The sequence below is a fragment of the Lepidochelys kempii genome, chromosome 7 (assembly GCF_965140285.1).
Source record: "Lepidochelys kempii isolate rLepKem1 chromosome 7, rLepKem1.hap1, whole genome shotgun sequence".
NCBI classification, from domain to species: Eukaryota; Metazoa; Chordata; order Testudines; family Cheloniidae; genus Lepidochelys; species Lepidochelys kempii.
In genome coordinates, this window is record NC_136386.1 from 5381126 (window position 1) to 5398442 (window position 17317).

Consider the following 17317-nt stretch of genomic DNA (forward strand, 5'->3'; position numbering starts at 1 on the left):
ATGAGTCAGCAGTGTGCCCTTGTTGCCAAGAAGGCCAATGGCATTTTGGGATGTATAAGTAGGGGCATAGCGAGCAGATCGAGGGACGTGATCGTTCCCCTCTATTCGACATTGGTGAGGCCTCATCTGGAGTACTGTGTCCAGTTTTGGGCCCCACACTACAAGAAGGATGTGGATAAATTGGAGAGAGTCCAGTGAAGGGCAACAAAAATGATTAGGGGTCTAGAACACATGAGTTATGAGGAGAGGCTGAGGGAGCTGGGATTGTTTAGCCTGCAGAAGAGAAGAATGAGGGGGGATTTGATAGCTGCTTTCAACTACCTGAAAGGGGGTTCCAAAGAGGATGGCTCTAGACTGTTCTCAATGGTAGCAGATGACAGAACGAGGAGTAATGGTCTCAAGTTGCAGTGGGGGAGGTTTAGATTGGATATTAGGAAAAACTTTTTCACTAAGAGGGTGGTGAAACACTGGAATGCGTTATCTAGGGAGGTGGTAGAATCTCCTTCCTTAGAGGTTTTTAAGGTCAGGCTTGACAAAGCCCTGGCTGGGATGATTTAACTGGGAATTGGTCCTGCTTCGAGCAGGGGGTTGGACTAGATGACCTTCTGGGGTCCCTTCCAACCCTGATATTCTATGATTCTATGAAATGCTCAGCTATTACCTTGTAACGTGGGATACAGATGTCATAAGTGAGATTAATGTAGGCAGCAATTTACAAACATTCAATCAAGTCTAAACAATGAGCACATTTTTATAATTCTAATACCTGTTTTAACAATACCTATACCTGGGTGAGCCAGACTCATTCCAGCTATGTGTTTGTCAGTATCCAGGTGAGGCACAGGGACCTTGGCATAAGCTGGCACCTCGTTTGCCAGTGTTACATTGTTCCGTTTTAAAAGTGACTATGAAACCATGTACAGTACTTGAATATAATTATGTCAGTGTCACATGAGTCGCTCTGACTAAGCATCATTACCTGGTTGATTGCTTATAGGCAGCATGGCATAATGTCATGTTGACTGTAAAGCCTTGAAGAATGTACTAAGGGTTCTCTCTTAGCGTGCTTAAATGACTCGACAAAGGGCACACGGTGAGTCACTGGCAGAGCTGTGAACTGAGCCCGATTGTTCTAGTAGCCACCTGCTGTTGCTGTTTAGACAGCACTGTCACCCTTTGCTATGGAAACTCCCTAAAATCATGCGTTATTTTACAAAAGCTTTATATATACCGTTAAAGGTGAGAGAAACCTCAAATCCCATTAACTTCAATAGGTTTTAAGCACATTGAATGTCTTGAACCATGGGCTCAGCCTCTTGTGGCACCAGGCCCTAAGAACAGACCTAGTCCTGATAATTGGCACTGTAACTCTTGCATACAGCTTCACCCAACGCTCAAACCAGGATCCCAGTGGCCTGCGGGTAGAAACTCTTCCACATGTATTATTTTTATTATTTGAGAGGGGCCGGTAGCAGGGTTCTCCATTTAAAATCGGGACCCTATTATGCTAGGTGGTGTCAAAGTACATTAAAAGACCACCTATACCAGTGGTTCTCAAACTTTTGTACTGGTGACCCCTTTCACATAGCAAGCCTCTGAGTGCAACCCCCCTTATAAATTAAAAACACACTTTTATATATTTAACTCCATTATAAATGCTGGAGGCAAAGTGGGGTTTGGGGTGGAAGCTGACAGCTCGTGACCCCCCATGTAATAACCTCGCAACCCCGACCCCAGTTTGAGAACCCCTGACCTATACCATGAAGAGCTCATAATCTAATTTAAGACAAGATGGAACAAGTTGTTGTTACAGTCCATAGATAGGATTGGGGTAAAGGAGGTAAAAGCAATAAGAACACATGCAGGGTTGCCAACTCTCTGGATATTTAGTGCTTTTCTTAAAGCCTCAGCTCCTGGAGTCATGTGATTACATGAGACTCTCAGCTTTCACTTTAAAAAATAGGTTTCAGAGTAACAGCCGTGTTAGTCTGTATTCGCAAAAAGAAAAGGAGGACTTGTGGCACCTTAGAGACTAACCAATTTATTAGAGCATAAGCTTTCGTGAGCTACAGCTCACTTCTTCAGATGCATATCGTGGAAACTGCAGCAGGCTTTATATATACACAGAGAATATGAAACAATACCTATTCCCACCCCACTGTCCTGCATGTGGGGTGGGAATAGGTATTGTTTCATATTCTCTGTGTATATATAAAGCCTGCTGCAGTTTCCACGATATGCATCTGAAGAAGTGAGCTGTAGCTCACGAAAGCTTATGCTCTAATAAATTGGTTAGTCTCTAAGGTGCCACAAGTCCTCCTTTTTTTTTTTTTTTTAAAAAAATAGTACATTTCTAGCCTTCATGGTAGCAGAGAAAAACTTGAAGATGCAAACTCTCAAGGTTCAAACACTGGAAGACAAATAAAAGAACTGCAAATCCATGAGTGATATAATCTCTTTTCTATGATAATCTCACAATGTTTGAATGTGTGGGGCTGGCAGTACTGCACATGTTAACGTAGTCTAACTCTGTGTATTAACTTGAAGGGAAGAAGTTGGACTTTACTCAGATCTTGCCGATAAGAGCTGTGCTATTTTTTTCTCCTCTGAAAGTTAGTGTTACAAAGTGAGCCTGGACAAAATAGGTTTTATGGATTTCAAATTACTTTTTTTTTTTTTGATGACTTGAACATAAATTGGAGGCATGTGATTTCTGGTCTGAGTGGTTGTCTTTTAGCATTTAATCAATTAATTAAATTAAACACAAAAGTACGGTTGACAAGAGACAGTGGGATCAGTATTGATTTAATTCCTTCAGTAACTTTAAAATTAAAACCAACGAGGAGTATTTGTAGCACCTTAGAGACTAAAATTAAAATTGTCTGGATACAGATGCCTTTTCCCTTCAGTATTTGCTATATTATTTCATCTCTCTTGAGATGGGAACTTAAAGTGCTTTCATCAATGGAGAGCACAGTTGTTTACTTTATTGCTTTCTGTCTTGAAATACAAAGTCTTTGAAACTGTTTTTGATAGTGTTCATCAGAGAGTCAAAATATAATTCTCAGCGTCCAACAGAAAAACGTATAATGGGAGGACTGAGACAAACAGTCTGCTAGAGTTAGCTACATTCCTCTTTCCTTTTGTGGATATAACCTGTAGGCAGCAACCATATGTAAGGAAATAATCAATCAAATAAAGACTAGGAAAGATCATCCTTTACCGGTGATATGCTCTGCATCTAAAACGAAATGCATTGCAGCTGATAATAAGCATTTCTTTGAATAGCTAACTCCCTGCCTTTAATGACAGAACTAACCAGATCATCTATAATAATGCCCCCTGTGACTCCTAATAACTTTATAAATAGAGCTGGTTGTGAATTTTTTGAGGGGTCTTATCAGGTTTGATGAATCTTCCATTAAGAAGGTTTCTCAGGTCCAGGATGAAGTGTATTTGGGGCAGAGGGTTGAAACACTCATCTGAGTCTCCCACATCTCAGTAAGTGCCATAACCACAGAGCCATGAAACACTGCTGCACAAAATAGGAAACTCTTTGGAGTTATGTGGTCCCTGTTTGCTTCGGTAGGCATTTGTCATTGAAACGGGTGAGATCGGTTTTTGGTGAGGCTTCTTTGTGATGGAAGAAAAGCTGGTATTATCACCATGTGTGTGTGAATGTTCTAAGCACTCAAAATAGGGGCTGGGGAGAGAGACTGATTAATGCTAAATGTTTATTATATATGCAAGTCAAGAGTCTGTGAAGGGAAGAGCAAAAATGATTTGACTTTCAATGAAGAGGCATGGGGGCAGAGAACTGTGTCATTAGACACACTACAGTAATGTGTATCAGAAGTATTCTTGCCAATTTGTATCGGGGAGATGCTTCAGCCATTTCTTTCCTATACATTGACGTCTGCATGATTTCAGCCACTGGGTAAAAAGCCTTACAAATTGACATCTGTGGGTGCAGATCCTGCACAAAGGGCTGGGGAAGGCTGGGATGCCAGAGAAGCTTTGCTCAGTGAGCAAGCTGCTACTGTTACGATTGGAAACCTGAGTTCTGGATCCCTGACTTGAAGGCCGTGGTAACTCTGGTTACGTTAACGTTTTTTGTGTAGTGAGTCGCCTAGCAATCCAAAGAGAAGGTATCATTTCCCCCAGCCTCTGTATGTACATCTGTCCTAGAGAAAGGAACTCTCTAGTCCCTTTTTGCTGAAGCAATCACGTGGTGGTACAGAAAGCACGTGATACTGTCCCAGGTACAGTACTGTGGGCATCCTAACATTCAGTTCCACACACAGGCAAATTCAGTCTTTCCCCTTTTGTATCAGAGGCCGTTAAACAGCGTAGACTGTAAAACAATACATAAAATAGCGCATAGCCACCTTTCTGTTTGGTCAGTAACATAACTTCGAAACAAGGGTACATATAACTCATATATTTTAATCTTCCGCTAGTGTCTCTAAAATTACTGTAAAAAGTACAAAAGATCACACAACATGCTGTGTGGATGTGCTGCTTCTAAGGTGTCTTGTTAAGAATGGCATATGTATTGCAAAACGTGACGTAGTTGCTAAGGTCGTGACAGCGTGGTTTTATTTGGCAGAGTGCTGAACTTTGGCAAACTGTAAATTATTGCTTCATTTACTCTGCATTATTTACTCTTATGGCTGTTTTGGGCACCATTTTGTCAGAAGAAGCTTTTTCACATTTAGAAGATTTTACTTTCTTAATCAGAATGACTGGAACCTTCCCCCCGCCCCCTTTGAGCAGGTGCTTAGAGTGCCTATATAATTATGGATTTTTCAGTGGCTCTAATTGTGATGCAAAATATTGTATTGTAATAAGTTTGGCAATAGGATACATTCACCTAAGGAAGTTTTCCCAAAGAAGTACCACACGGTATAAATAAAGAACTATTTATTTCTTCGTTAGCAGATCATGCGTAACTGTGCACACACAGCCGAGTGTCTGATTTGTGTGCACGTATTACTTTTCTAATCCTAGCTAGTAACCTTTGAGTGGGCTAGAGTTCGCTTCATCGCCCTTCGCCGATGCCTAAAACCCCCAACTCCCATAAGAAAAGTAGCTGGAGACCCAGAGTTCGGGCTTTTAAGGATTTTCAGCAAGGACTGCACAGGGTCAGTCTCCCCACATTCAAGTCCCAAAAGGAACTAAAGAAATGAATTCAATTAAATAACTTTATAAAGTCTTATGATAAACAAATTAATAATCTAATTTTCACAGCATAACATAGCTATTTTATAATCCACACACATTATCTTCACAGTTATACATAAACATAAATAAAGAAAACAAATTAAAATCTGAACAGTTCAGTCCCCACAGAAACACAGTGAGAAGAAACGGAGAGTTCCCAAAAGCTTAGGGTTAGTTCATCTAAGTCTCAGTTAGAGTCTTTGGCCACCAAATCTAAAACAACATCTTCCCTCCACTTGCTTGTAGGAATCTTCATGGAATCCAGGCAGACTCTTCCTCTCCTGAAATCACGGCTAGCCAGTCAGCTGACGGATTAACCAACCGCTCAATTAAGTGTATAGATTTAAAGAAAACCCTGCTGCAAAATGCTTCAGGGTTAGGGACAACAGCCTGCTTCCTGCTCCTGCGCTCAGCTTCTTCCAACTCACACAGGTCACATGGCCTTCTGCAAAGCAGCTGCCCTGGCTGTGTGGTCTGACAGAGCCTGACCCCGGCACCAGTGAACCTATTGGACCAGACCCAAAACTACCACATCCAAATCCAGCAGCTTCTGGATGTGGAGTGCTAAATCTGCCTAGCAACAATGACCCAGACGCAACTCACTCCTACCTCCCCACAATGGGTCTCTTAGAGACAATTCTCCCTATTAGGCACATGGATTACAGGTGCGTGTACAAAGCCCAGCTTGAGCATGTGCTTGGAGGTCCATGCGCACTAATGCGCGTAGCTTTCCAAGACAGAGTTAAATAGTTGCATGCTTACATCCTTCAGAGTCCGTGCTGTCCTAGGTACCATATTAAACAAACTGAAGTCTAGCAAGTCCACCAAGTACGTGAGATGGTCCTTATGCTATACAGGTGTAAGTCAGTGGTGTAATGTCCAGTGTATGTAGGGTGACCAGATAGCAACTGTGAAAAAACGGGACAGAGGGTGGGGAGTAACAGGTGCCTATATAACAAAAAGTCCCCCAAAATGGGACTGTCCCTTTAAAAAAGGGACATCTGGTCACCCTAAGTGTATGTGAAAGGGGAATCAGGCCCCATATCTCTTGAATGACATGGTATTTAACCTGGAGCATTAGACCAAGATGCGGGAGCAGAAATCTGTGGAACATAAAGCTCTCATTAGGTTCAGGCCGTTTCAGAAGACAGGAAGTGTACACATCCAGAACCAAAGTTAGAAATAAATCGGATCTGATTGCCTTGCGACACTGCTGGCCTGTCAACTCGATCTTTATTCCATGAGAAATACCAGAAAGCGCTGCAGACGTTCAAGTAGAATATTCCTTTAGAAATACATGAAAGCAAAGTATTGAGGGAGAAAATTCCCCCAGAATTTCACCAAGAGAGGAATCCTGTCTAAAATCCTTAAGATTTTTTTATACCTGAGAGGAAGATCTATAGTGGCACTCCAGTGGAGTTTTGAATTTTTTTAAAAAATATTGGTTATATTCTAGTGGCGTTTTAGCCTCCTTTTCTGCTAATGTTAATGCTTTGCCTTAATGTGAAATTCCTTGGATGATGCAAATCTACCGTTTCTGTGGTTTGAAATTATAAACCGAAGCTCAGATCTTCTTATGCAGCAATTGGATATCTGAGTGGGATTTGGCTGTATGTGTATGTTACATATTGATTGTTTCCATCATCTCTTTTTATTGCCGTAAGGAGTTAGGCAAGCATGTAGTTCCTGAGTCACACCCCGGATGTAGGAGAGATCATGGGAGCAGCATCTCTGAACTGGGATGCAGCAGGATTTGCTGTGTACTGTGGAAAGCTAGTTGGGAAACATGCTGTATCAGAAGACTTGCCAGACGCCTTCACCTTGTCTCTTCCTTTCCGGGCTCAGTCAGCTTTGAGCCAGGTATTAACAGCTATATGTAAAATGCTGTGCACTCAATGTCCTTGAGTGCCTTCTGCTGGCACCTTATCTATTGCCTAACTATTGACCTCTATTCAGGTATCTCTCTTTATTGTGCATTCTTGTAATGCCTGGAGAGAGAGAGGTGGTGAGCAACCTGAGCCACTGCATTCCTGGCTTGAGGTGGGCTTTGGGGAATCTGCATCCAGATGTTCCCCTGACGGAATCAAGGCTCATAGTAGAAGTGTATTAATCTTCCTTGCCAGTCCATGAGTTAATTAGCTTGTGTTATGCCTCCTGAAAAACCCATAAGGCAGTCTTCACTGCTGTTATTTTCTTGTGATTGTAGGTGGCTCATGGCTGACACATGGCACCTATTATTGTCCCTGCTAATGATGCACATGCTCAGAGTCCAAGTTGTGCTCAGAGTCCAAGTTGTAATACTCCAAGAAACACCTTGTGCTTTACGTTCCTATATGGCCAACAAACATAGTGTTTCCAGGAACGCTGGACTCAAAGCCCAGCCCCTCCTGGTCTGACATTTGTCAGTAGTAGTGGAACTGCACGTGGGGCATGGAATAAAAGTCGGATGGTCAGAAGCAGCTGTTGTTCTAGCGGCAGGCACTAAATATTATCCTTTTTTCTCCCCTGCGTGTGACAGGTTTAAAGCTCCTTGGCTGAAAGGTCAACAGCAAATGAACATTTTTAGCGTGCCCTTTTCCGCTCCTTTACAGTGCATAGAGTTGGACTCAAACGTTTTGTTCCAAAGTTTATTTTCTCCTTGTGTTTAGCCTTAGAAATAGCTGCAATATTAAGTCCCGACTTCCTTGTTTTCACTAGAGCACAGAAGAAATGGAGTGGGATGGTTTTATCTATCTGGATTGAAACTGGAGGAGCCACTGCTCTCAGCCCCCAAATGAGCCTGCGGGATTCTGAGTCTTTCAGAGAGAGTTTTTCTCCCAACTGTTTGGGAATTGGAGGCGATGAGGTTTCTAATTAAAATACACATTCAAAACAATGGGCTCCAAACAGTCTTCTCTGTTCTCAGAGGAGGACTGGGAAAGTTGTAGCTCAGGCTTCAGTCTGTGGTGTCATATTGTGGTGTTGCACTAAAAGAATGTGGGTTTTTCTCTGTCCACTATATTAGCTAGTTCACAGCAGAGGTCTATGAGTCTGCTCGTGCTTCTACTGCAGGGAGTTTGTTCTTTAGCTCAAGTGGTAGAGGCTCATGCTTCTGGTATTGAAGGTGCTGGTTTAACTTCCCCTGTCAGTTTGGAGAAGTTACTTTATGTTGTCCTAGTCCCTCCTACTGCCAAAGCATCCTCTTGCAAAAATAAAACATGGAAATCAAGGTTTGATGTTTTTAATATTAAAAAAAATTGAGAAAATAAAATTACAAAATAAAAAAGTTGAAGTTTGTGCATGACAGACACCTTGTTATCCATGCCCAGGGATTGACCCAGGGCCCTCTGTAGCAACACGCATCAGCCTCTACAGCTAGAGTGTCAGAAGCAGGCTCTGTATGTGGGGGTTATAACACACGCATCATCTGTGCGTTGGGCACTGAAGGGGGATGTGACTCACTTTGACGTGTTGGTTACAAGGGCTTTTATATAGTGCTTTATTCATCCTTAGATTTTTAAAACGCTTCGCAAAGGGCAGAAGGTAGCATTATCCCCGTTGTTGTCCGCTGTGCTGTGGTAGCCATATTGGTCCCAGGATACTAGACAAGGTGGGTGAGGTGATATCTTTTACTAGATCAACTTCTGTTGGTGAGAGACACAAGCTTTCGAGCTTGTCTGAAGAAGAGCTGTTTGTAAGCTCGAAAACTTGTCTCCCCAAGAGAAGTTGGTCCAGTAAAATATATTACCTCCCCCACCTTATCTCTCTATTGTCCCCATTATGCAGCTGGGGAAACTGAATGATAGAGACACAAGTGACTAGCCCAAGATCACACAGTAGGTCACTGGCAGAGTAGGGAAGTGTCTAGTGGACCCTGCATCATTAATAAACACAACAAGAGCACAAACACACTTTTTTTTTAGCTTTGTAGTTCATCTCCAGCCAGTTAAAGCCATTAGATGTAGTTTGTGTCCACCATAAATCCATATAACTCTCCACCAGGATTTATTCTCCTCTTCACCAGCAGCACAATGGTTACTGTTGTTCTTTTGCCTTTGTCTTAGTGTTCACTTTAATGAAACTCTGCACTGGACGTAGGGTGGTACAAAATTCTGGATAAGGCTCTGATGTGACAGTAATGGCTGTGCAGGGCCAGGGCTGTAATGTGTGAAAGTGATTTGATCACTGTCATTCAAACGTCTAAGTGAAGAAATGGTTCCGCATTCCGACAGCTGGCATAAACTCATCCGGGGTGCAAGCAAGAGCGACTTGTGAAGGGAGCCTTGACCTCCCACCCAGCCCCCCCATTCTCTAAGCAAGAGCAACTTGTGAAGGGAACCTTGACCCCACACATGCACAGTCTGTACCGGGGTCTTGTTCATAGAAGGTTCTAGGCACTTCTTTGAGTGCTGAGTGGGTGCCCACAATGAAGCTCACCCCCCAAACCAGTGAGTCCTTTGATTCAAGTAGGATGGGGCCCCTGGTGATGAGGAATTATCCAGCTGAGGACACATCTTCTGTGTTGGACACAAGGAGAGAAATATCCTGCCTTGAAGGATAACGCTTCCTGCATTTAGCTGGGTGTTTAGGTAGAGATTAAAAGAAAAAAAATCACATGTTTACTCTGGCAGTGAACTAGTGTTGAATCTGAACGGGTATTCAATCACCACACTCCAGCCCAGAGCAAGAGTGGTAAGTGGTTAGAAGTTTGGACTGTACAGAACCACCAGGGGAGGCTGTTCATGTCAATGACAGATGGGGGGCGGGGGGTGTACAATCCTGGGGGAACTACACCTCAGATTGTGGGGAAGAGTTAGATTCAGTAGAGTCACAGCCCCATGTTTGAGACGGCAAACGCTCTGCATCAGGGACTGCTTCTGTGTTTGTACAGCACCCTGTACAATGGGACCTTAATCTTCCTTGGAGGCTTTGGCGGCTGCTACCATATAAATATTTATTAATGAATGAAAAGTGTTTTAAAATTAGGCAGTTTCCACAATCACTATTTGGGGCCTGTAATTTGAATATATCCCTCCAAAATCAAAGGCAAATGTGTGTTTTTTAAATCCAGCTTCTGATAAATCCAGCAAAGCCCTCATGATTATCATCTACAAGGAGGGCAAGAGCATATGACTCGAATTTCGATCCCTCTTTCAAATAAGATGCCTGCTAACAGATTAAACAATAGGCGCCTTCCTGCTTAATTTTAACATTTTAATTAATTCTTTGCTGCTGTGTCTCTTTGATCTCAGCGAGCTGATACATGCAGTGTCACTTAGTGTGTTAGAACAGTATTTTATGCTAATCTTGCATAAAGAAGCGGGGATGCATTTGAGTGTGAATGGTTCTTAAAGTGCAGAAGATGCACTCTGCCAAGCATTGACTGTAGCACAAAATGACCTTTCAAACTGATGACTAGAGATAGGTGCATACAGAGAAACTATTCATGAATGTTTTGGAGACTTCTACGGCTATTTCTACACGACAGTCTTAAGTCGACCTATGTTAGGTCGACTTACAGCGACCACATTAATTACTGCTGTGGCTGATGTCCACACTACCCTTCTGTCAGTGGTGTGTGTCCTCACTAGGAGCGCTTCCACCGAATGAAGAGGGGCAGTGGGGGGGACTGGGAGTCCCCTCAGTTCAACGCAGCTCCCCACCAGGAGCCCAGCTGCCCCCCCCCCACATGGCTTCTCGCCTTCCTGCTCCCAGCTGGCAGTGGGGGAGTGGGAAGCTGCCTGGGGCTTCTTGTCTCCGGCACAGAGATCTGCGCCCAGAGTCTGGTTGGCTGCCATGCTCCCAGCCTGGAGCGGGGAGCTGGGACCCCAGGGGGCAGCATGGTTCCCACCGGGGAGCAGGGAGTCTGGGCACCAGCCCAAGCCGGGAAACTGGCTGGGGAGCCAGGAGATGGCTTTCTTTTCAATTTCATGGCTCTGCATTTCAGTGTGTACACCTCCACTGTTTTGTCGATGAAAGCTGACTTGTTGACAAAATTGTGTAGTGTAGACAAGGCTTTAGTAGACATTCACTTTGACCACATTTGGTCCTCTTTTTATGAGTGTTGCTGAAAGAAGAAGTTCTGTTTATACGATTTTTTTGTGAAAAGATTTCAGGCCCAGAGCCGAGATTGGCTTATCTGTGAAACAAAATTCATTTCCAGTGGAAGCAATTTATAAATGTAGGTCATCCAAGTGTGGGACAGAAACAACACCATGTGACTTTGATGACCAGCTTGTCTATTGAATCCTCTCAGTGGACAGTTTGAGGGTATTCCACAGGCTGGAATCTGTTCGCACAGAAAAATTAACATGGCTACTTCAAACTGTGAGCCAATTAGTAAAAACCTCAATCTGTTTGTAAGTAATGCGCACATGGGCAGAAAAGGGCTAAATTCACCAAGTGACGAGTTAGTACCCTGCATCCTCAGCTCCATTGATGAGCAGCCTTTGCAAATAAAGGAAGAGAAATAAGCCCTCCAGCAATGTGTTAAACTTTAATAGCAAAGAACTGTATTATAATGGGTTTCCCCATTTCCATGAGCTGGGTTTGCAAGTGGCTGTGGTTTGAGAGAGGCAGGGGAACGGGGAATGTGGAAACTGAAAGAAAAAGTTCTTGGGAGTGGGGTAGGGTAGGGTGGGGTGATATGGCCTGTAACTGGCTTTTAGGGACTAGACACAGTGGCATGAAGGCTCCAGCTGGATTAAAAAGGGGTGTCGGTAAATGTTTTTTCCCTCCCCTCCCCCAGCCGGAAAATTTTAAACAAACTGAAAAATAATTAATTTTTTGTCTAGATTTTTCTATGGAAAATGTCAGTTTTTTGGTCAAAATTTGAGTACCAGAATATTTCCACTGGAACACAATATTTCAACTAAAACTGAAATTTTTTACTTTGGGAATGCTGCTGCGGTGGGACTCATAGTTTGGGTGTGTCATGCGCCTGTTCTCTGTAGGCTCCCTGGTTGGACTACATCTCCCATGATGCACGATGGTTTCCCTTCTTGGAGAGGGGAGGTGGTATATCATGGGAATCCCTGACCATGGTGCATCATGGGAGATTAGGGACACCTGCCTATAGAGGAGAATGAATTGCATTCAGATGCTTTAGATCTTTGACTGTAACGTGTGCCCAACCTTTACATGGTCAGAGCAGGTGCTTTTCAGAGCATTATGGAACCAGCATAATTCAAAGTCAATAGAAGGGAATTGCTTGTGTTAGGTACTACCTGGCCTGCTACCTCAATTCACTGGGTTTTCTATGTTCCCACTGCTCTCATTCATGGCAGTTCGCTCTACAATAAGAGCACCAGGTCCAGCACAGAATCTGTGTTTTCAGATTGGTCTAGCTCTGAAAGATAATCGATGCTGGCTTCAGGGCGGGCCAACATATGCGGGGAAAGCTCAGCTTGCCACATAACAAGAATTCTGCTGCTTTAGAGAAAGTCACAGAGATGTTATGTAATTGAGCCCCCCTGTCTGCAGTCCACTAGTGCCTGTTCTAAGGACAAGCATACGCCTCACTGGGGAAACTGCGTGGGATATTTGATTTTTTTATTATTATTATTTTTTACCATGCTACACACAGTGGAGTTACAAAAAGCAGGACAGTAGAATCTGGAGAATCCTCATATCATGCAGCTGCCCACACAATATTCATAGATTACAAGGCCGGAAGACACCATTGTGATCATAAAAAGAACAGGAGGACTTGTGGCACCTTAGAGACTAACCAATTTATTTGAGCATACGCTTTCGTGAGCTATAGGTCACTGGATCCGATGAAGTGAGCTGTAGCTCAGGAAAGCTCATGCTCAAATAAATTGGTTAGTCTCTAAGGTGCCACAAGTACTCCTTTTCTTTTTGTGAATACAGACTAACACGGCAATTACTCTGAAACCTGTCATTGTGATCATGTAGAACATAGATCACAGAACTTCCCCAACATAATTCCTAGGGCAGATATTTTAGCAAAACTTCCAGTCTTGATTTAAAAATTGTCAGTGATGGAGAATCCACCAGGGCCCTTGGTAAATTGTTCCGGTGGTTAATATGTCTCATGTGATCTTTCTTGTGTGTGCTGTGTCCTGTCTCCCACAGCCCAACTGTCACCAGCTTTACGAAAGAGGGCACAAAGATTGAGGGGAAGTCCAGTGTGACCAACCCCAATTGTTAAAAACCATGAGATTGGCATTAAAATCTTGAGATTAAAAACAAAAAATCCATTTTGCATTCTCTTTATTTGCCTTCAGGTTTGACTCTTCAGAGTGTGTTTGGGTTCTGTTTCCAAGCTTTCCTTCTCAGCCATGAGGGCTGGAAGAGCATACATGTAAAAGAGAACTGGAATTCTCATCTAATAATATGCCTCCAAGAGCTGAGGCATTAAGAAAAACGCCAGCTATTGTGTGACTCACGATAGAATTGTGAGGGATGGCAGCCTTGGAAGTCTGAAGCTTTTGTTACAAAGCTGCACACCATAGTCAGTGCTGCTGTATGTTAGAATGAAGATAAAAGTCAAATGAATTTAGGGTGAAATTCACTCCTCTTACAGATACCCAGGTACTCTGGCTCTTTGTGGATGGAGAAGGGAGGGGCAGGGACATTGAGGTTTTCTGCCCCCCACAACCCTCGGCTGTTGAACAGGATTTACACATTCCCCAGTTGCTACCATTTCTGTCAAACCACCGCCCATCTGCATCGGTGGGATCTGGTGTTGGAGCTATTGGAGCTGGGTAAATGTGAATGTTGTGGCCTGTCCCTTGACTTCCTTCCATCTCAGCCTTCTGCCAGGATCTGATAACTTTCTACAGTATGTAGGGATTGTGCAGGCCCATATACAGGGCTTAAATATGATGGCAGTCCTTATGTTGCCTTCTGCAACCTTGGTGAATTTCACCCTGAGTCCAGTCATTATGTTAATAAAACGTAGTACAGTAGAACCTCCGAGTCAGGAACACCTGCAGAATGGAGCTTGTTCATAACTGAAATGTTTGTAACTCTGAACAAAACGTTCTGGTTGTTCTTTCAAATGTTTACAACATTGAATTAATACAGCTTTGAAACTTCACTATGCAAAAGAAAAATGCTGCTTTTAACCATCTTAATTCAAACGAAACAAGCACAGAAAGAGTTTCCTTACTTTGTCAAGTCTTTTTTTTAATTTTCCCTTTATTTTTTTAGTAGTTTACGTTTAACACAGTACTGTACTGTATTTGCTTTCTTTTTTTTTTTTTGTCTCTGCTGCTTCTTGATTGCATACTTCTGGTTCCAAATGAGGTGTGTGGTTGACAGGTCAGTTTGTAACTCTGGTGTTCATGACTATGAGGGATGAAACTAAAGAGACAGTAACATATCCTAGTCCAGCAGGTGTGTAACTTCAGTTGTCATATTCTCCAGTGCTAGTCTGATTTAGGACAGGAGGACCATATACCTTCACTGCCAATAGGTAAAGCAAAATACATGATATAAATTCTGAATTGCATTTAATTTATTTTATGGCCACAGGTCAGTAACTTTATATAAGCTCCCTGGTGTGTTACATGTTTTTAAATAATACTTTATGTTAGCAGCAATAAAATATTGTATAGTATCCAATAACTCGTTCATCTGATTTGGAAGCAGAACTAAAAGCTGCAAGAGTCCATTGATATGTTGCTTGACATAAAAGAATATTCTGATAGTCTCAAGGGAGCAACAAATCATAATAAGGTGTATTAGTATCTGGGAAGGAGTTAGATAAAGGTAGGTAAGTTATAGCTTGTTACACAACAGAAGATGGCCTGTGACGGAACCTTCTCATCACTCCTACATCTGACCATCAGAACTGACATGAAAATGGTCCTTGATGTGCCAGACCAGCTCTGGTTAGCAACTTAGGGGTAGCCTGAGGGCAGCTTTAAGTTGTGCAGTCTGCCACAGCCCGCAAAGGGCCGTTCCAGTAGCTAGGGGTTGCTCGAGTGCAGAGCTGCTTCGGCCATGCCTTCTAGAGCCAAGCAAGGATTGAGGGGGAGGTGGCACAGAGCTGCCTCATTGACTGCACAGCACCTAACACAGTGGGCTCCTGGTCTGTTTCCTCATATTGCTCACACGCAAAACAGCTGAGTCCATGGCAAGGCTGCAGTTGGATTGTCTTTAGGCACATAAACGTAGCTGTGATCTTATTATATATTTAGGCTTTGTAAATCAACACTTAGAATTAAGCATCTAAGTCCAAGTGGTCAGGGAGTTTATGATCTTACACAAGTTAAGGTGCTTAAAACATGCTAAAAACCTCTTGGTGGTTCCCCCAGATGCGCTATCACTTAGCACTGATGCCAAAATTAGCTCAGTCGCAGAAAGAATACTTCCATTTACATTTGCTTTACTCTTCTGGAAATTGCGCCTTAGAAGCTTACGAGGGCTCTGTCCCAGAGAGCATTAAAGTCCCAGAAAGCCTCCGCAGGCTTTACCAGCACAAAGTATGATGAAATTAAAGCCAAGCAAAAGAAATGTGGTTAAACCTACACATCCCTTTGCTCTATTGTCGAGCATTCTCTAAGTAAACAACTGGGAAACCCCCCAGACCAGCTACTCTAAAGCTTTGGTTCTGCTTTGGGCATAAGAGCAGTCTGCTTCATTTGAAAGAGATTCTAGCGATTTTCACATCCACCAAGCACTTCGGGATATTTTCGACCTTCTCTGCTGAATAGGGCTCCAGATGAAGGAAATAAATTATCATAAATTAGAATAGATTACACTCTTCAGCATCATTACATCTGTCATTGTTTCTCTAACAGTGCCATTTATTTAACATTGATACACAATTTGACAGCAGTTACGCGTGTGTGTGTTATAAATATTGGCTAAATAGCAGATAGCAATCCAGTTCTAGCTCAATGTTAGATTCTATTTACTGTTACAAATTTGTATGATGATGTGTGGAGGAGAAGCATTAAAGGCATCATAGTATTGTTCTAGAACTATATTTGCTAGACACAGGCATGCCGGTATGTTACTTGGGAATGGTGTTTCTGAAAAGTACATATGGCCTCAAAGATAAGATCACTGTTATCTCTTCAGTTCTTTAGTCCCCTTCCATTTTGAGACTGTTCCTGACTTTGTTACATTTAGATCTACAGCTAGCAAATAACTTTTTCTAGAATTTTAGCACATCATATTCAATTGGCTGCATTGTTTTTTCAGAAAACAAGGTAGTGAAAGTTTGACCACAGAAGCAATGGTTGTGTACACAGTATATAACACCAGGAGAGAGTCAAGCAAGTAAGATATCTCCTGCAGCTCCTCCCTTAGAGACTAGCGTGTCGTCAGAAAGAGACGAGAGAGATCAGAGGATGGCTGTCTACATTCACCCTACATTGACAGCTATTGCTAACTCTGAAACTAATGGCTGTTAAAACACACTGACAGCCTTTGATAGCTCTGTTTTTAGAGTGGGAGGGTGGATGCAAATCAGTTGCCAGATGTGTCTGTGGTTAACATTACTTGGGAGGTTTCAGAGGAACAGCCGTGTTAGTCTGTATTCGCAAAAAGAAAAGGAGTACTTGTGGCACCTTAGAGACTAACCAATTTATTTGAGCATGAGCTTTCGTGAGCTACAGCTCACTTCATCAGATGTTTACCGTGGAAACTGCAGCAGACTTTATATACACACAGAAATCATGAAACAATATTGTTTCCACGGTAAACATCTGATGAAGTGAGCTGTAGCTCACGAAAGCTCATGCTCAAATAAATTGGTTAGTCTCTAAGGTGCCACAAGTACTCCTTTTCTTATTACTTGGGAGCTTTGCACAGCAAATTGGCTGAAGCCACAGTGAAATCTCTTTAGTGACCACTTATAGGAATAACATGAAAGGATAACAGAGAGTGGAAGTGTGCTTTGTACACTTCGAGATACCTTGTGGAGGTGTGAGGGGGCACACACAATAGTAGAGAGCAGGCTAACGAGTTTTCATGGGTTCAGCCATCACTAAGGACACACCTGTAAGGCTCCTGCTGCCTGGAGAGAGGAGGCTTAAAAAGGGAAAGCCTGCTGCAGGAAGACTGGTGAGTGAGGGGAAGACTGCTGGCTTCAGGGACAGCTCAGCGAAGAGAGAGACATTTGCAGACCCTGCTGTCC

At 42.8% G+C, this 17317-nt stretch overlaps 1 protein-coding gene and 1 long non-coding RNA gene across 2 annotated transcripts in view; both read left to right on the top strand.

The window, feature by feature from the left end:
- The window catches only part of SYNPR (synaptoporin), a 175586-nt gene that overhangs the window by 9070 nt on the left and 149199 nt on the right, over positions 1-17317 (top strand). The window lies entirely within an intron of this gene.
- On the top strand, positions 1468-6348 carry LOC144930761 (uncharacterized). Its single transcript, XR_013636118.1, has 2 exons — positions 1468-1963; positions 2347-6348. It is a non-coding gene; the product is annotated as an uncharacterized LOC144930761 (long non-coding RNA).